The sequence below is a fragment of the Acomys russatus genome, chromosome 17 (assembly GCF_903995435.1).
Source record: "Acomys russatus chromosome 17, mAcoRus1.1, whole genome shotgun sequence".
Taxonomy (NCBI): domain Eukaryota; kingdom Metazoa; phylum Chordata; class Mammalia; order Rodentia; family Muridae; genus Acomys; species Acomys russatus.
Genome location: NC_067153.1, coordinates 23228205 through 23249340, shown reverse-complemented (window position 1 = coordinate 23249340; position 21136 = coordinate 23228205). Strand labels below are relative to the sequence as shown.

General features: G+C 41.2%; 1 pseudogene; it reads left to right on the top strand.

The window, feature by feature from the left end:
* The first annotated feature begins 3372 nt into the window (after positions 1–3372).
* On the top strand, positions 3373–20264 carry LOC127201803 (dual specificity mitogen-activated protein kinase kinase 3-like; annotated as a pseudogene).
* The last annotated feature ends 872 nt before the right edge of the window (positions 20265–21136 follow it).

Below are 21136 nucleotides of genomic sequence, written 5' to 3'. Positions count from 1 at the left end.
AGATGACAGACTATAATAGGAATTTAAGAAAAGAGTGAGTTAAGGTCTCGAATTAGGATGTGTATGCCTTGTTAATTTTCAGGCTAATGGAGGAACATCAGGGTTCTCTTTCTTGGAATCCAGGATTAGATCAAACTCCCTCCTGATTTGGTAGAAAGATTTTCAAGAAGGCTGTGGCTGATAGCCACCTTGCTCCCATGAGAAACTCAGTGAGTGTCACGTTGGGGCAGTCACTAAGCATTATGTAGATATTCCTCAAGAATACCCAGAGGAAAAAAATCCCTCCACATCAGGTCCTACCACATTTTAATTTAAATAAAAGTTACCCAAGGATCTTGACAAACTGAAGACTCTAACTCAGAAAGTCTGGCATAGATCTGTGAATTTGTACTTTGAAAGCTCTCAGGTGGTCCTGATGCTGCAGGTGTATGGGCCATAATTTGAGATTCAAGGCTCTCTAGACAAGCATATAAGTCATGTGCTTCCTTATGTGACCAAATGCAAAGAGCAGGCCAGGTCTGTTGTTCTTTTCTTCTGTTCTAAAACTTACAACCTTGAGAGGCCCACAGGCTTCCAGGTGGTGTGAGTGGGCAGAAGACACACAAAGGCTCACCTGTGGCTACACAGCTTAAGGGGCCAGGTGGCACTGTGACAAATAAGTATGTAGTGGAGACAAGGGAGCAAAGGAAAGCAGAATGTTTTGTACACTATGAAGGGAAGGGGAACTGGAGATGTGAGGTGGTGAGGAGCAGCCTGATGTGAGTGGCCTGTGCTGTCACCAAAAGCCATGTCTGGGTCTGTGACCCTGTAGCTGCAGGGGTCTGTGTTGATGCCCATGACCTATGTTACAACCAAAGGCTATATGGGCATCCTTGGTCTGCATGGGTCCATGTTGATGTCTGAGGGCAGCACAGAACTGGCTCTGACCCTTACCAGATGAAGCACAGTAAAGCTTTCCTTGGTCGTGATAGTGAGAGTGTGAGAATAGGAGAGCTAGTCCAACCCCTTGCTGACTGCTGCAGGCAGGAAGGAGAGCTGCCACCCACCCTGGACAAATCAGGAGAGCTGGTGGGCTGACCAACTCAGCCACCAGCCAGGTCCAGATCCAGGGCTTTGAGTAGTCCCACCCCAACATCTATTCCAATTATGATGTGCTGGAGCATATGAAGGGGCAGGTCCTGCAAAAACCAAACAGCAGCCTCTCCATGACACTGGGTGACAATGGGATATCTGAGAGGAGTCCCAGTGAGGATCAAGTATTGATAGTGTAGCAGAAGCCAGAGGCTTTGAACCAGACCACCGACTCATTGAATGAACATTTGCAGGTAACACTGTTGGGCAAGAGGGTACACTGTGTGCCACACAGTGACACACTGCACCTTCTATGATGAGATGGGTTTTGATGTAGCTTGTTTGTCTGGGAAGAGAGGTTGCATAGGCAAGGGGACAGATATGGAGGGACGGGGTGATGAGTGGGATTGAGGTGCATGATATGAAATTTACAAAAAATCAATAAAAAGTTTTAAAAAATAAAGCTTTATAATAATAGACTCTGATCAGACTGCAGATTACAATAGTGATTATCTTCTCTCCAAACTATCAGTCATGTGTCATTGGCATCTTCTCACTAGTAGTGAACGAAGCTCTTTTGCTTATACATTATTATAAATGCAAATCATTGCACAAAGAACTCATCTTTGCTATTATATTCTCTGACAGCTAGACTATTTACTCGGTAAGTTCAGTTCAAATTTTTACTTTTCATTACTTAAAAAAAAAATCACACTCTGAGGATTCTTACTACCTTTTAGACCAGGAAATTGAAGAGGTATTAGGGAAAATCCTTACTTAAAAAACAAAAAACAAAAAAACTTGTTTGAGCTAGCTTTCTACCAGCCTCAGCCCATGTCTGCTCTTGATTTTCAGTCCATTTAAAAATATTTTCTTCCTTTACTCTATTTTGTATTTCCCAACTGGAAGATCAGTAGCTCACTATAATGAAGCCAAGCCATAGAAAGAGGCAAAACCACTCCAGGTGTCTTAGTTACCATTCTGTTCTGAAAACATACTATGACGAAGGCAATTTATAAAGGCAGGTATTTAATTGGGAGGATTGCTTACAGTTTCAGAGGATTAGTCCATGACAAGAATGCTGGGGAGCACAGTGGGAGGCATGTTGACATGGTGCTGGAGCAGTAGCTCCATCCAGCTGATAAGTCACATCTGATCATTACAGGCTGAGAGGGAGGGAGAGAGAGAGAGAGAGAGAGAGAGAGAGAGAGAGAGAGAGAGAGAGAGAGAGAGAGGTGGGCAGACAGACAGACAGACAGACAAACAGAGACAGAGAGACAGAGAGAGAGACTGGTATAGGTTTTTGAAACTCATCCCCAATGACACATCTCCTCCAGCAAGGGCACACCTCCTAATTCTGTTCCCAAACAGTTCCACTAACTGGGGACTAAGCATTCAAACATATGAATTCAAACACCAAGGAAGCAGTTAAACAAAACCAATTTCCTCCCTGGTCCACTAGGTGACATCAGTACCTCTGGACTCCAAAATGTGATTGAAGGACAGCTATGGAGACTCACTTAAGGGCCAGCAATTTTCACACACTATGTGGTCATGACTGGTGGGAAGTCAACAAATGCTTATTTTTCCACTTCGATAAAAGACTGCTAATGCTGAGGTCTTAACCTCAAAGCAGAGCGCTGTGAAAGAAAGAGCATAGGATTTCAAGTTAGATATATCTGGCATTAAGTACGAAATCCTTCACTTACTGGCTCTGACTGTGTCCTTGGGCAAATGACTTCAACATTTTTGTCTTTCACTGTCTAGTCTGCATATCAGTAACAGTACGAAACAGCATGAACTCTTGTATCATAAAGTATTTATCAAGATTAAAATACCTAATGGTTAAGAAATACCCAATACACAATAGACATTTCATTGGCGTTAGCTATTTCTCGCACTTTCATTTTTGAAAAACAGAACGACTTTTCATGATGGAAATCTCAAACACTGTAAATAGCATTTTTTAAAGTGGCAGCTCCCGGAAGAATCAAATCATCCATATATATCTTATATATATCTTATAGTGAGATCCACACGCTACCCCAAGCAGAGATTCAGTTTAATATTATATGGCTACATAAAATTTTGCTTAAAAGCCCATTATTCTCATTATGGCTGCTCCATTTGTTCCTAAAAGAGTTCATCTTTGGCCTCAGATGCTTGCTACCTTCACTTCTCTGCCGTCTGTTGCCCATTGCCCTCTGCTCTACCGTCCTTACCAGCTTCCATGAACACGCCAGGCCAGGAAGTAATCTGGGGTCCTCTAGTTAAGTGCTCTCCACCGCCACTGTCTGTAGCATGAAGTCACCTGCTGCGAGCCCACTGGCCAGCTTGGCCCAGACCAAAGGAAAAATCCAAAAGGAAAAATGATTTATGCATAATCTGTGTGTCCAAGCCACCTGTGCCCAATGCCCCCCAACCCCAAACCTGGACTTCTGGACCTTCATCACGATTGTAGACAGAAACTTCTAGGTGGAGGCTGATAACTTGGTGACCATCTCAAAGCTGAGTCATGGAACCTCTGGGGTGGTGGAGAAGGTGCTCAGAATCACACCATCATGGCTGTAAAGCACATCTGGGCCCCTGTGAACTCCCAGGAGCTGGACCATCTGCTTATAGATCTAAATTCACATGGTCAACTGCTTCTACACTGTCACCTTCTATGGTGCCCTATTAGAAAGGATCTGCAGTGTGAACCATGGATATGTCCATGGACAAGTTCTGCTCTAAGGTGCTGGAGAAGAAGGTGACAAGTCTGGGCCACATCCTGGGCCAGATGGCTGTGTCTGTCGTGAGGGCCCTGGAGCACCTGCACAGCAAGCTGCTTGTGATCCACAGAGTTGTGAAGCTGTCCACTGTCCTCATAAACAAGGAGGGGCATGTGAAGATGTGCGACTTTGGCATCAGTGGCTACCTGGTAGACTCTGTGGCAAAGACAATGGATGCTGGCTGCAAGCCTTACATGGCTCCTGAGAGGATTAACCATGAGGTGAATCAGAAGGGGTACAATGTCAAGTCCGACGACTGCAGCCTCGGCATCACCATGATCAAGGTGGCCACTCGGCAGCTCGCTTATGAGTCTTGGGGGACACCGTTCCAGCAGCTGAGGCAGGTGGTGGAGGAACCATCCCCACAGTTTGCAGCTGACTCAGTTCTCCCCTGAGATTGTGGCCTTCACTAGCCAGTGCCTATGGAAGAACCCTGCGACGCACGTGAGCTACCTAGAGCTGATGGAGCATCATTTTTTCACCTTGCACAAAACCAAGAAGACAGACATTGCTGTGGTCTGTCTTGGGATCCCACTGGTCTGCCAGCATCCTCCCCAGCCCACTGCTGGGGCAGCACTTGTCTATAGGTATAAGCTACTGCCATTTCTAGTCCTAGCATTCCAGGAGGGATTGAGGGGGTCGTTCCTGTCTGGTTCTGCAGCTAGCTATCCCAAATGCAAAAAAAAAAAAAAAAAAAAAAAAAAAAAATCAGACTTCAGGGAGATCCCAGTCAGGCCCATATGGGCCCCACAGTGCCTCTGCTGTTGCTGCTTCCAGGGTCTCAGGCCTCCACCCAAAGGATGAATTTGGAGGGACCTGTGTACCCTGGCAGATGCTGTTGTCTCTTGAAGAGCAGGCAGCTGGTGCCTCTATGAATAGGGCATAGTCTTGGTACTGTCCTGTATGCCACCCAGATTGCATATATATTTTAAACTACAACTCAACGGACATTGTACACTGTGGCCTGCATCAGGGACATCTCTATACTGTCTTTGATGCTGAGGACACACTAATGGGATAAGCCATGTTGATTCCCTAAGAGTTTTCTGGGAGATGTGTTGAGCTGCCCAAGGGCTTCACCCTGCACTGGCCAATGGTCTCTAAGGGTCACACTGACCTAGCCCCTAGCCACCACCTCTAGTGGCATCTGCCTTTCTTTTTAAGCTCTTAACCTTGTTGCCTTTTGCTTTGTGGGTGTCACTGGTTTTCCTTGCATGGTTTGGAGCTGATCACTCAGCCCTAGGTACCAGCAGACTCCCATTTGCTCCTGTGCTCAGGCTGGAGTCTAGAGCATGGCTCGAGCTCTCTTCTCAATGCCACCTGGGGAACTGTACCAAGTCTCTAGGCGTGACTAGCTCATGGGAGCTAATACATTTACTTTGGTAGTGTTTTATCAAAAAGAAAGAAAACATATTGTGTGTGTGTGTGTGTGTGAAGAAAGGCCTGCCCTATCCCAGCCTTTCCCTGGGCAGGAACCTATTGCTGTTTTAATTAACAAACAAACAAAAGCCAAAGTTCCATTTTCATATTTACTATTTCTTTCTATTACTGGCTTTTTAATTAGTAATGTCTTTATCTATTGCTCACTGTGTAACAATACCTTGATATTGCCCGTGAATAAAGTCTCAGGTGTAGACTTTTCTTTCCTTTAGACTCATAATAATCATAGCACAATTCCAAATAAGATATCAATATTTCCATTGCACATATGAAGAAATATAACCTACTTAAGTTACCAAAGATCATATAAAAACAGAATGACACCTGCTAAGGTAGTTAGTCCTTTGAGACATATTTAGTTCTCCTTATGTGCAGAGGCAGACTGACTTTTGAAGAAGTCAGAAATCCTGTGCAGAAAGTGATTGATGAGTGTGCCTGGACCCTGAATCCAGAGGTGACTCATCCTGCAGCTCACACTTGCCTCCTTTCTCACAGTATGCATTTTTTTTTTTTTTTTTTTTTTTTTTTTTTGCCTAAAGGTGGCTTAACAAGGACCACACTTGACATGAGGGGCGCAGTTACATGTTACCTAGCTTAGAACATTACTCTTAGAGAAGTTCTTTGAAATAAGAAAAGATGCTCTTCGTTATAATCTTAATTTTAGAAATTCAAAAGGTTAGCAAACACATGGTGAGACTGAACTGTGCATTGTAGTTGGAAGCCACAGTCGAGGGAGGAGAAGTCACTTGCATAGACCGTGAAGAACCTACATGTGTTAATGTTTTAAATATAATTTACAAGGCTGAGGAAATGATCGCACTCCTTACACAGACCTCTTTCCAGAGATGCTGCTAACTTGGACCCTAAGCTCCTTGGGTCCTAGGACTGTGGCCAGGTGTTTAAACAGCCTCAACTTGTAGATCTAACTTACTTTCCTGGAAAAGTTCATGTTGTTTCTATATCTCTATATAGATACAGATATATATATGTATATATATATATACATATACATATATATATACATACATACATACATACATACATACATACATAGAAAATCGGGATAAAATAAAAGATTATATTAACTGTGGTATCTGCGAACCCTCACCTGCCTAAAACAGGCAGCTGTCAAATTATTCCCAATCAATTGCATTCCCAGGGAGAAAGAGAATAAAGAGACAATCAAGTCAACCCCCTACCCCTGTCTAGCCAGTGGGACACATCTTTCATGTCTCAAACTCAGTATGTGCTGTTTATAAATAGTGTTGGACCCCATGAGGCCAAATAAATCCTGTGCTATTTCTGTAGTGTGTGATGAGAACCAAGACAAGTTTCAAGCCTAAAGCCTGTATTTGTAGTTTCTAAAAATTCTCTGAGCATCAGTCTCAAGCCTCCTCCCTAGTGACCTTAAGATACTATTAGGGTATGCTGGACAAATGACAGTCCTCAGCTACAAGCAAACAGTGTAAGAATGCCTGGTGAGCATAATGAATATATTAGGAGCAACTGATCATCCATATTCACAACTTCAATGTTGTAGCCCACAGCAGAATCCTTTGTTTGAAGCAGAGGTGATCAGCATAGCCCAACCCAAGAAGCTACCCATGTATTATTATGCCTGAAATATCTACTTAGTACAGAGCTTTATGTTCACTGGAGCCTATTCAGAGCAACAACAACAAAAAAGAACCATGCTAGGTACTTCAATAGAGGAAACTTAATATGGGATCCTTGGTTTTTAATGTATGGAGACAGATTAAAAAGCCAAACAATATATTGCTCTGTCCACTTAGATCCTCCATAAAGCATATCAAAATGTAACTGGAGTGTTCAAAAGATGTAATCTGGAGAGATATGTGAAGAATATAGCAAAAGTATGGTGTTAAAGCCTTCTGTGGCTCTGGTGAGTATAAGACCTATAAAGAGAAAAGTACTGGTCTCAATTCCGACTGATAAGAAGCACCCTGAATTAATCGGGTAGTACCTCGATCTATTTTCCTCTGTCATACTGAGAGCAGCCTCAGGGAAACATGAGCTTTTCCATTCTCAAATGTGTCCATGGAGTTGTGAAGCATCTGGGACTATCAACCACTGGTTACCCTTGTAATTAGAGAGCATCTCTTCAGCACTCTGCCATAGCTTCCACAGTGAGGAGCCAGGAGATTAGAAACAGCAAGAAGCCACTACCATGCCCAAAGCCAGGGAGGCAAGGATGGGAATGAGACTGTGGTGGTGCAGATGCCATCGCCATGCAGGGTTTGGAGTGGCAGAGGGAGCATAAACGTTCCAGAAGAGGAGAGCAAATACCACCAAAAGAGTTGAGCAAAGTAAGTGTGACTAAAATGTATGAAATAGATCTAGCCAGATATACCTCTTTATTGAAATTTCTTTGAGCAGAGTAGCTTTTGAGGAGCTCAGATAAGGCTAGGGAAATGGCCCACAGAATAGACTTGCCATGCAAACATGACTAGGTGTTCATGTCCTACAGAATCTTTGTTAAGGCTGGGCAAGCATGACAGCTGCTGGTAATTCCTACACTCAGAGGACAGAAACACAGGTTCCCTGGGGCAAGCTGGTCAGATGGACTAGCCCAGAATGGTGATCATCCAGTCCAGCAAAAGACCAAATAAATTAACTTGAGAATGATTAAGGAGGGAACTACCAGACATTAACCTCAGGTCTCCATACATGTTCACCACCACTGGCCCTCAATTAATTTTAAGAAATTAACACCATAATGCTGATATATAAAATGCATTCAGTGACTATAACAACACGGTCAACATGTATGAAAAGGTGTTGTGGAGACACAGACTGGAATGCAGAAAGAGGAAGAGATTGAAAGGCAAAAGAGGATAATTGTGAGGTATAGAAGTTTCTCAAAGAACTTAACATGTATATAATCAGCCCAAAAAGAAAAAAGAGGAACAGGACTTAGAAGAGACAGATTCTTGTATGTTTGAAAAAAAGAAAAAAAAAACAAGAAAGAAAGAAAACTGTATGTTCCCTGGTTCTAGGATCTTAGCTTACCCCAAGCAAAGAGAACAGGAAGAAAACTACATGATAACATATCTTGATCAAATCTATTGACGTGAGAGCAAGGGAAATATCTTAAGCCATAGAAGAAGACACATTATAAGCAGCAGAAGAAAAGTAACAATAACAGCAAAGTTCTTGTAGGATGTAACGGAAGGCACTAATCCAGTTCTGCACTGTGGAAGTGATGGCTGAATGCTGTGTAGCTGTCCTTCAGTTATAGTGCTAGCCAGCGACTGACGGTCCCAGATGTTCTAGAGTGCCTCATACCTTTTACTCTTGTTGGTAACTGTTGCATAAAGGCTATTTGTGGAAATGAGATGTAACGCTAGACAACAGGATAGTTTTCAGCCAACACAGTCCTTAAGACGCGCTGAAAGGTAAGGGCCATTCACTTACAGCATTCCCACCAGTTGAAAAAAATGCACCCTTTCTTCCTAAAGAGGAATCTTTGTGGTAGAGCAATATATCTACTATAATATCCCAACCTAGGGATGCACATTTAAAATAATTCATTAAGATAAAGTCCATTTCCCCTAAAAAAAAAAAAAAAAAAAAAAAAAAAAAACTTTTTGAAATGAGGAACATTGATTTCCAACTCTGCAAAGCCAAAATGGCAAAGTTTACAGCTCATGTTATCAGATTTAGGAGCAAATACTCTGTATGCAAGTGGAGGCCTTCAGTGGTGACCTCGTCCCTTCCCTGTAAACTCTGACTTGTATGTCATTTCCAGGACATCGATGTCATTAGGGTTCTGCAGAGGAACAGTGGGAATGCACATGTCTGTGTGTGGGAGATCATGGGGAAACATTGCTTCAGAAATTTCTGAATTCTGGGAAGTCTTAGATCTGAAACTGACAAATGAGATGAAGACACAGAAGAGTTGGTGGTATAGGTGAGTCAGAGTCTGCACATCTGGGGACCAGGAGAACCCCTAATGTAGCTTCTTGCCAACTTTCGGTGTGTGTCAAAATAGTAAAAGACTAATATTTCTACTTAACTATGGACAGAAAAATTTATCTTTTACACAGTATTTTGTTATAGTTTCATTTTTGTTGTTGTGATAAAATCCTTGACAAACCAACAGAGGACAAAACAAGTTTGTTTGGCTCATAATGCCAGGTTCTAGCCCATCCCTATGGGGAATTAAAGGCAGAAACCTCAAGCAGCTGGTCATATCACAACCACAGTCACTAGCAGAGAGAAGTGAATCCATACATGCTCACTTGCTTGAGCTCAGCTGGATTTCTCCACTCACACACACTGTAAGATCACGTGCCTAGGGGATTTTGCTGTCCACAGTTGCCTGAATCTTCCCACAACACTTATGAATAATGCCTCACCGATATACCAACAAAATATAGACAGTCACTCACTGAGACTCTCCTCCCAGCTGAAGCTAACACTTAAAGCTAACCAGTTTGCTTTATTTTATTTGAGACATTACTGGAATGAAAAGGGCCTAGCTTCATTAGAGAAAATTACCTTTTACCCTCTGTCTATTCTTTTTTAAATATTCATAGATCAAAAATACAATTATAGATGTATATCAAAATAATATTTAACCAATTATCTAGGTATCCCACGGCAAAGTCAAATTGACAAATGAAATTAGCCTTCACAACATCCAGGAAGATGAAAACAGCATCTGACTACTATAAACTTTGATCTTCAAGTTATTATCGGTGTTATGTTATATAAAGTTGGCTCTGTGTAGCTAACATATCTTCACTTTTTTGTTATTGGCATCTTTAGAACCATTTTCTAACCCCCTCCTTGTTGGTAATTTATTCACTGATTCTTTACGGCTGAAGAGGGCTTCTGGACCTCTACTTACTGACAAAATAAAATAGTATACAGACACATATTAAAACCTACCAAGTTTCAAGAAACTGCTGTGGGAGTGACAAACCATCCAACAGGCTCTGGAGAAGTCTTGGATACAGGCTGGAAAGTAGCCCTTTGCTACAGTTCTGGCCTTTGGAAGATGCTGAGTGCAATCCCCAATAGTATTGCCATAAATATTGGATTAAAAGAAACTGTCCTCAAGTATCCAGGAGCTTAGTTGAGGCTGCCCACGTGTGCAAGAAATAAACAGGGCAAGCTTTTGGTGTGATGTGAAGAGATGCTATCTCCCTCCACATACTCTGACCAGCTCACGACTTCTACAAAGTAGATCAGAGTATTTGCAAAGGACTTTTATTGGTTTTAAGAGTTTATGCTTTTACCTTTTGATAGTTTTGAAATTAAAATACATCATTTTCCCCCTTTCCTTTATTCTTTTCAACTCCTCCTCTGTAACCGCCCTTACTCTCTATCTCAAATTCATGACCTCTTTTTATTTAATTCTTGTTACATATGTGTATGTTTGTATTCCTAAATATATAAATACAACCTGCTCAGTTTGTGTGTCCCCTGTGTGTGCATGACTTCTGGACTGACTACTTAATATTGGATGACCAACTGGGAATGAGGGCTTTTCCCTGAGGAAAACTACTTCTCTTGCTCACAGCCTTCTTTAATTGCATAGAGTTCTTTTCTTGTGCTGAAGCTCCATAAGATTCCTCCCTTCCATGTTAGTATATCTGTTACTGTTGTCCTTGTTCAGGTCTGACTTAGGCAGGTATGTTGATGAGACTTCACAAGTGTAGCTCCTCTGACATTTCTAGAAGAAGCAGTCTCAAAGCTAACATCTTGTTCCTTTTGGCTCTTATTACCTTTCTGGCTTCTTTCTGAAATGGCTCCTGGGCCTTAAATGTAGGAGTTGTATTGCACATGTCTCACTGGGGCTAGACACCATACAATCACTTGTTCTCTTTATTTAGGTTGGTTATGATTTTCTGTAGTGGTCTCCATCTATTGCAAAAGTTTCTCTGGTGAGAGGTAAAACTTCATTGATCTGTGTGTATAAAAATAATAATATACTGTGATGAGGATTTATGCTAGATTAGGACAGCGCTGGTTGTAGGTTCTCCTCCGAGATCTGTGACTTCAGTAGCCCAAGGTGATTGGCTAGACTTCGAGACTAGACATGGGTTCCCTGTTCTTTAGTAGGTCTCGAGTCCAATTAGAGAGGTGTTGATGATCACCAAGATATGCACCCTTAAAGTAATTGTAATAATTACTACTAAAAATTCATAGGTGTTATGATGTTATAATTCATAAGTGTCTTAGCTGGCTAGGACTGTTGGTTGCTTCTTTCCCTTGGAAGCTTCCATGACACCTTGGAGTACCATAAAAGCTAGTCTCCAAGGAAGAGGCTTTCAGGTCAGATCTCACTTGGGTCCTCTGAGTCCTCTGTCCAAAGTTCTTGGTGTTCTCAACAGTAGGGACTGACATGCCACCTCTGGTGGGGGGTGGGGGGGGGGCAACCAAAGACAGCAAGAGTAGCCTGTAATGTTTTACAAGTCTCTTAGACAAACTTTATTAGCAAATCAAAAGGGGATTCTGATGCTTTGTGTTGGAGATTTTGTTACTCTTTATAAAGGCTTATTATCTCTGGGAATATCTCTGCAACTACCACTTTGTTTCTTGTCCACTGTTTTCAGGACACAAATCTCCCACCAATTATCCAGTATGAAATCTTCCAACACTATCCACTCCTTAGGAATAAAAGCTACTTTTCTTAGCCTTACAGGCAAGAATATTCATTTTGATCTATTGTTTTCCTTCTTTGAACTTCTAGGCACACCCAGGGAGCCACAATTGCTCAATATTCTACACCCATTTGTTTTTTGATACATTTTTCTCTTTGATTCCCTTCACCTACTTCAAATATAATATCAGATACCATCTCTTCTGGAAATTACTTCGAATTCCTTTAGCAATCTTGATATACAGAGTTTTTATATGAATTTTTATTTAAAGTAATGAGTGTGTGTGTGCACGTGTGTGCGAGTGGGTGCATCAAGGCCTGAAGCCATCTCTATCTCTGGGATATCTACATCCAAACCATTCTCACTGAGAATGGCCCTAAGCCCACTAATTGCAGCTCATGTGTTTTCATCTTGGGACAGTTGCACATGCACGTATGTATATGTATTTCTGTACACATGTATATCTATGTATTATCTGTTTATCTATCTGTATATATAAGACTATGCATAAGTTCTATGAATTACCATTGAAATGTATATAAAAACGCATAAGTGTGTATTTTGACATCTACAGATGCATGTTTAATGACACATGCCAATTATTCTTAACTGTTACACAGCTCATTATGTAGTGTGAGTATGCCCATCTGATGCAGGTAGTTTGCCTCTTATGTCATCTGTGAACCCTCATTCTGCCTTCCCAGGGTCAAGAGAAAGCCATGGATACATTAGTGGCTTTGGTTTCCCTCGGATGCCCTGCAGTTCTCAATTTGATGTTAATTTAAATGAACTGAAATGGAGCATGAGATCAGGATAGGCTGACTGAGATCCTATCTCTACTCCCAGCTGAGCCACAAATGGAGCCTGGTAATTCATCCCTGCCTGCTCCCCAGGTCGGTTTCCAAGGTCTTTTTCTATTACTCTTTTTGGACACTCTTGCATCCGATTTTTTGAGGGCATGGCCTTACTTCTTGATGCGTTCCACAGCAATCACTTGACAAGTGCAATCTTTTGGCTCCCCTGCTGTATCCTTTGCATGAAGTAAGAAGTGCATTCCTCCAGCTTCTACCCCTCAGAGGTTCTTCTGTATTTCCTTCTAATGGACTCTTTTAAGTGACAAGCTTCCAGCTGTTGTCATGGTTGGTCTGCTAATGTGGCTTGAGGCACTGGAGCGGACTTTGAACCCAGAGGTTGCACTATCCTGGTCTACAGCTGCATGAAGTGACCCCTGAGTTCCACTGCCAATGCTTGTGTGGAGAACACTGTTAATAGGCGCACCACTGGAGGTCCTCTGAGGATTTAGCAGATGGATATTAAAACCACAGGGTGAGATCCAAGTCCCTTTTTTTCTTATCTTCCTTGCAAGATAGGTGCTTAGGCTCTCTTACTGGGTATAATAGAGGAAAGTGAATCCAAGCTAAATGGTTCTTCTATTTGCTTTTAATTTCTGCCCCATCGAGATCCAGTTACTTTTCTTAGCTGAAAGGCTTTGTCTGTTACTGCTATGATCCCATTGAGTGACTCACAGCTAATTTAGCCAATGCTCCATGCTTTGTCATCTGTCACCTATGACAGCCTTCAGCAAAGCATGTTTCCAGGCTCTATTACTGGTACAATTTCTGTTTCTCCACACCCTACAGTCAGAGTGATGCATCGAAATTCAAATCTGACCGTGTCGCTCTGTACTTAAAACTATCCACGTACTCTTATTGTTCTTTGAAATAAAAATAAGAACTTCTCACTCGAGCTTTAAAAGGTTCTATATACCGTCAAGCCCATCTTCTCAGCCTTACCTCACCTCGTATCGCATGCTTGCGGGACTCTTTTGCACAGGAATACACTGGCCCCTTTACGCTTCCTAATTTACATTGCCGCCTTTCTCTCCTTGTTCTCTCTTGTTTCTTTGATTCAACGAACATATATGTGAATTATCAAGCCTCACTTCTGATGTCACTTCCTTCGTCTCAACCCATGCAGGTCAGCCCTTTTGCCAACACCCTTCTTAGCCCCTTCACAGTTTATAGTCGGAAGGATCTTTTGCTGGCTTCAGTATGGTTAGCACAACGCATACAATGGCAATAGCAATGACAATAGCACAACAAATACAAAAGTGTGTCTGCACCATGTTCTCAGAACTGAATATGGGTAATTGGTACATAGTGAGTGCTCAATAAAATCCTTGGATGAATAAAACAAATCAAATGCAGGCAGGTGCTTTACTGCAACTACAGCAACGCCAGGAATACACTGGTGTATATGCCATGTCCAGTTCTAATGCCACATGCTAAAAATAAGTACCTTCTAAGGACATATTTGTGGTGCTTGGCTGAGCAGCTTTCCTGGGAAGGAATAAAAAATGCACCCATAGCATTCAAGCTGTCTTTCTGAGATAATAGAACACTGCTTTAGAGTTGTTCCTAAAGTTTGGCAATTTTCAATTTAAATATTTACCATGACTTCAGTTATGATGTTTACCATGAATATGTAAATGCAAGGAATATGGTAATAAATATTATAATAGAATTCAAAAGCACTACGAGAGCCACATAGATGAGTAATCTTTACTGAGGAAGTCTGAACACAGTCATGTCCCACTGGGCTTTGGAGCTGAAATAGCTTGTTAGCCTGCTGTCACTCCTGTTCACTTGACCAGCTGCTTTGCTAGCTCCCACCACCTCTACAATTCAACTTAAAACTTCTTTCCTTTGGTAGGCTTTCTCTGAATGTCTCCCGGCCAAGTCTCATGCTTTTAGTGCCCCTTCCTGACCACCCAACATGTGCCCAGCTACCTTGAAAACCTTTAAATGCCATAAAAGACACACCCATCCTGCTCTCCTCACCACTGACTGAACAGAACCTGGCAATGTTTCAGTAAATATGAAATGATTGGTTGAGTGAATGGTGAAAAACCAGAGAACAGAGGTGGAAATGACTAAAACTACTCTCACAAAATAGAGTCTTTAAAAAAAATCTTTAAAAGAGAGGAAATAAAAAAGTGGGCATAGCAGCACAGGTAGAGTGAACCTCAATACAGATGCAAAAGGGGAAAACCCCTGAGTGCATTGAGAGTACATAAGAAGAGAGCATTTGGTGTAGTTAAGCCTGCATTGCATACAGGGAGTGTGCAGTAAAAGGGAGGCTTGGAAGACTAGTGGGAGCCACATTTTTCAGTGGCCTTAAATCATAATGGGGAGTTTGAACTTTTTTGTCATCAAGAGGAAATGCAAGGCAGTTAAGTAGGAAGCTTGTTGCTTTGCCTTTGTACCTTATAAAAGTCACTCCCATTTCCAGATAATGGGGAGAAGGAAGGTACACAGAACTGTTTGGAAGTTACTTCAGTGCGTACCACTGACATTTAGAATGGGCACAGTTAATGTTAGAGGCTTTTTTGTGCATCAGAAAATGACTATCAGGATGACCTGTTGTTAGTATAATAATGAGTCATCCACCAAGACACCAAAGGAAACGTGGATTGTGACAGAGAACAACTATTTTTGTTTTTGTTTTGTTTTTCACTGTGCAACCATGGACTTGGGCTCTTCAGAAGAAATGCAGACATGTAAAACAGTGTTGTTTTACATGTGTTGTTTCCTAAAAGCCATGAAGTAAACCACATATATTGTCATCCATCCAATTGGATTAACAGTCAAGATGTCATTATATACCTTTAATGGTTGAACTCTGTTTCACTTTGGGAAAATTTCTTCTGCTTATAGCCCATGAGACTGTGGCTTCCAATGCAGAATAACTAAGGAATCTCTGAGCACAGTAAACACAGCAGGTGTCAACACAACATCTAGAGGGGAAATGCCTTTCAAGGAACAAAGCTGATTGAGATAAGACTGGAGAAGACCAAGATGACTCAAAGAAGTACTCTGGGATTCTATTGTGCCCAAAGCTGTACGCTCCTCAGACTCTTCATTTTAAGAAACCAGTGAGCTCATCTTTTTATTTAAGCCAGTTTGTTTTGTATTATTTGAAGAAGAATAGCACTCATCTGAAAAATATTTGAGAAGCAGTATTATACAGCATATAGGGAGCAGGTAATGCAATGCTCCTTCTATGCCCACAAAACATTCTTTTATCCATTCATATATCACACTTTTCCAGTACTTTCATCGCTGCTTCTTGTTTACTGGGTAATAACTATACTGTCTCTAATCATTAAGAATATACTTATCCTTCTGGATCCTTCTATTTCCCCATTTTCCAATGCTTCTCTCATCTAAAGTCCCAATAGGAAGTCCTCCCCTCTGACCCACTTTCCTTGTAAGTGAAGACTTTCACGGGACATGCCCTTTGGGCCAGTGTCCTGATATAAGTGAGTATATACCATTTGACTCTTTCTGCTTCTGGGTGAACTGACTCATTATGATCATTTCTAGTTCAATCTATTTGTCCACAAATTTTGGGAATTCCTTGTTTTTAATAGCTGAGTAGTATTCCATAGTGTAAATGTACCACAGTTTCTTTATCCATTCTTATACTGAGGGACACTTAGGCTATTTCTACAGGAAGAACATTATGATGGGCAGATCTGGGTCCAGGGGTCCTACTCAAACTATGGCACCAGCCAAGGACAATACGGGCAGTAAACTTTGAACCCTTACCCAATTCTAGCCAATGGACAAGTCATTTTCCACCGTTGAGTGGAGAGTGGGGATTGACTTTCATATGAACTCTGGTGCCCCATTTTTGACCATATCCCCTGGATGGGGAGGCCTGGTGGCACTCAGAGGAAGGATAGCAGGCTACCAAGAAGAGACTTGATACCCTATGAGCATATACAGGGGGAGGAGGTCCCCCTCAGTCACAGACATAGAGGAGGAGAGTAGGGGAAAGCGGGAGGGAGGGAGGAATGGGAGGATACAAGGGATGGGCTAACAATTGAGACGTAATACGAATAAATTAATAAAATATAAAAAATTTAAAAGAAAGAATAAACTTATCCATGGTTGATATGTGCTAAAATGGTCAATAGATGCTTGCCATTGAAGATTCATATTACAGTGATACTGGAAAATTAAAAAACAACAACCCTAACAAAACAGCAACTCTTTCTTGTGCCTTAATCCTTCCAGACCAGTTAAATAAGAATTTATTAGAAATTATATTCGTCAGACATTTGTGTTCACTGAGGTAATTTTAATGAATGGTTTCTCCAATTTTATAGAAAAAGACATTGAGATGCAATGAGATTACATAATGTAATCATACAGCTGAAGTACATAGTAACTTGGAAGCCACAGTAATATCCTGGTGAATTTAATGTGACACAATTACAGATAAGCTGAGATTGGTTTTAGAATTCATGGGTTTTCTTTACCTTACTTCTTCCAATTTCATGAATTTAAAGCTCACAAATATGTTTTCCTTGTGTATAGGACTAATAGATTCTTTTCTCTTTGTAATTCAGACCGTTCTTTACAGAAACCATCTCCCACCTCTCCTGTGTCTGTGTGTCCTTATCTGGTTGGAGTTACACTTGTATATTGCTGGGGACCAGCCTTTGTAAATCTCAGTGTGGTCACTTTAACTTAACCAGCTCTGCAGTGTGTCACAAATTACTTCTCTGATCCCCCAGAGTCTCGTATCTAATGTGAAGATTGCAGTGTCTCCTTGTTAGGCAGTTGGGAAGATTAAATTAAAATCTACTTTCAGTTCTTAGAACAGCACCTCAAAGATAGATGTTCAATTAATGTTAGCTATTGTTCCTGAGGTTTCCTTGCATCTATATCTATTGCAATGTGGCCAAAGCAGTCAAAAATTACAACAATAATGAGAGTACTTGATATTTTCAGTTACTTATGCTGTCCCTGGCTCCAGTGTTGTCTCATGCACTTTCTCATCCATTTATAAAAAAGTAATTGCATGGTATAAATACTTCAATTATTCTCATTTTGTGGATTAAAGAAAAAGTAAAGATATACAGTACTCAGCGAGGCAGAAGCAGGCTGATCATTGTGAGTTTGAGGCCAGCCTGGTCTACAAAGGGAGTCTAGAACAGCCAAGGCTATACAGAGAAACCCTGTTGTGAACACCCTTCCCTGACCCCCCCCCCTCAAAAAAAAAAAAGAAAAGAAAAAAAAGAAAGAAATAGAAAAAGGCTTTAGATTTCCAAGTTCAAATCCACGAACATCCTCTTTTGGGGACAAATGTTAGGCTTGTTTTTACCATATGCCTGACTTTTACAGACATGAATGATTGCATATATTATCTAATTTAATCTTGGTAATACTATCACTTTACAAATAATGAAATCGAATTCTTAGACTACATCAATTCAATGAATGTGAATAGAAACCTGGTCTGGGGCTGGAAAGGCAGCTTAGTGATTAAAAGCACTTGCCCCTGAAGAAGACCCAGGTGTGATTTCCAGCAGTCACATGGCTGCTCACAATCATCCGTAACTCCAGTTCTAGGAGATGCGACACCTTCTTCTGACCTCCTTGGGCACCAAGCATATAATTGGTGTACTATATTTGAGGTGCTATGTGAGCAAAACACTCACATACATAAATTAAAGTAAGTACATATTAAAACCAAAACAAAAAGAAAAAAGTTTTTTTTAAAGAAATCAAAGCTAGTGTTTTGAATTCTTCTAAGAACAAAGGCTTAATTAAGACTCTGATTAATTAAAATAAAATGTATTAAAGTAAAAAGTTTCATTTACAGATTCACAGAAACTAATCCAGAAGTGAAGCAGGAATCCAAGGAGTTTCCATTTCTGTGCTCACTGGGTTGTGAACCTCTTGGCCCCTCCCCCATTTTGGCATGGCTGCACATGAATATTCCTTTTAGCCACAGTGCTCCCCACATCTTAGGGGGGCCTATTTTCATCTGCCTCCTGAGTCCAGTCCTCTTCAGCAGTTGTGCTCCTCTGATTTGGGTTGGAAAGAATTCTCTATATTTAATATTGGAAAACTCCAGCTTTACAAGAGGAATTCCAGAAATACATTCAAGCAGGGTTCTCGACTCAAGTCTGTCTCATTAAGTTGGTGGCAAGAATAGTTTCCAGGACTTAATTAATTCTCCCATTATCAGAGGCTCGCCAAGTACAATTCATTTGCATATTCCTGCAGAGCATTATTATTTAAGTTTAAAGGCACTTAAACCCCAATCACATAATGGTTATAGGGACTGGAATCAATATAGGCTATTCATAGGAGAGCCCTGACTGCAGTGAGTGGAAAGCTCATGTTATTGATGCCTGCTTGATTTATGTCCACATTTCCAGGGGAATGTGAGCTCCTACTGAGTGCAGGATACCAAATGGTGTTGCTGTCTGTGCTAAACATGGGAAAACATATTGAAAGTAATGCTATGCACTGAGGTATTGATCATTGTGTGCACTTCCTCATCACAGGCGGATTCCATATAGTGACACCTGGATACAAATTAGAGAATGCAATTATTCAGAGCCAAGTGGGTGTATCTTGTTTTCTGGTAGCTGAGTAATTGACTTATAGTTGGTGATGTACAGACACAGCCCGGGGCTATTTGGACAAAGAAAGAATGAAAAGATAGAAATGCTTTCAAGATAAGAAAATGATCTTTGCAACCATGTTTGACACTATGCAGGGACCACTGAAATAATCAAATTCACAGACGCAACTTGGTCACATTGTCATTGTATAAATGGGCTGATTAACACAGCAGTGTAAAAAAACAATAAAACAACAACAAACTTCTACAAAAGTATTGGCATAATTTGATTGTGCTAAAAAGTTTGAGGCATTTGCCCACCTGTGTGTAAAGGAGCTCTGGAAAGCTGATGATTGGCCCGGACTAGAGGAGCATCACATGTGAATTTTATGTCTTTTAGTCCCAAATTTGAAATTGAGAACTTTTGCTGTAATGACTGTTAGCCTAATCACTGAAAGTAAACAGTTGAAGTGAGTTAAAGATCAATTTGAGTTTTAAAAACAATGGTATTTAATTTCACCTCAGCCTTAGCGTCTTCAGATGCCTAGACTACAGGGAGGAAATTCCTGCACATACGTAATGAGGAAAGAAAGAAGACTACTTGGAGTGAGGCACAGAAGCAAAGAGAAGAGGACAAAGAAGGATAGACAGACACAGCTCTCATTACATTCCAAAGACATCCTATTGCATAGCGTCACTCCTTCTGTTCCACGGTGCCCACATGAAACCCAGCTGTACAGGCCAGGCAATGACACAAGTTCAGGTTGGGATGCAGTGGAGATGATCTCTGGTTTTGTTGGGATGAGAAATGGAACCTGGAACCATAAGTCTGTTAATAATTTTGCATGTGTCTTTTGCTCAGGTGATGGAAAAGGCCTTGTCAACTCACATTGTACACAATCTCAAAACCTTCCATGGCTCTTGAGTGCTTTATATCCTTTATTATGATGCTGATTATGTTAGACTGAGATTGAATTTTGCATTTCTTATAAGCTCCTATGGGTCCCTTATTGATAGTGGCTTGGGGCCCACCCCCTAAAAACTCAGAATGACCAGTCTCACCCTCCAACCTCCTCAGCTGCATCTGCCTGAAGCCATTTGCCCTAATGTGCACTGAGCCACAGGTTACCATGTTCTTTCTGCCTTTTTCAATACATTTCTGTAAAACTTGCCCCTTTTTCTCCATCCATGTATTCACAGATGGAACATTGAAAAGGTTTCTGTTCTGTCACATTTCTCACCTCCTTTCTCGAGCATGTGTGCAATTCCTCCTTTCCTGTTCTTGTTGCTACCTTCGCAGGACACTGGGCCAGTTGTGTCTTCCCTGACCCAGGGTAGGAAGAGGCACCTTCCCCAGCCCAGCTTTCCCACCAAGTGGCTTTAATGCTCTGACTCGGATCTGTAATTGAGGGTCTCCTCCTCCTCCCACCTCTACTCAGTAAAATTTGCAATGAAGCCCTCAGGAAACATTTATTAATTCCACCTCATGATTAAAATCCAGTGGACCACCTGGCCACTTTATTTTAACATGAGACGAACACCAAACTGAGATAAATTTATGTTAGTATTTATGTTGCATTGCTGTCCTTTCATAATTGGTAAAGCTATGAGAGAATTTCCCTTCCTTGCTTCTTCCTCTTTTTTTTTTTTTTTTTTTTTTTTTTTTTTTGTCCTCAATCCTATACATTCTGATTCAATTACACTGCTGTGCATAGCTGGCTTTATTACAGTGGCTCTTCTACACCTCAATCATGCATAATCCTGCAGTATTTCAGAGGTTTTCATTTAATACTCTCA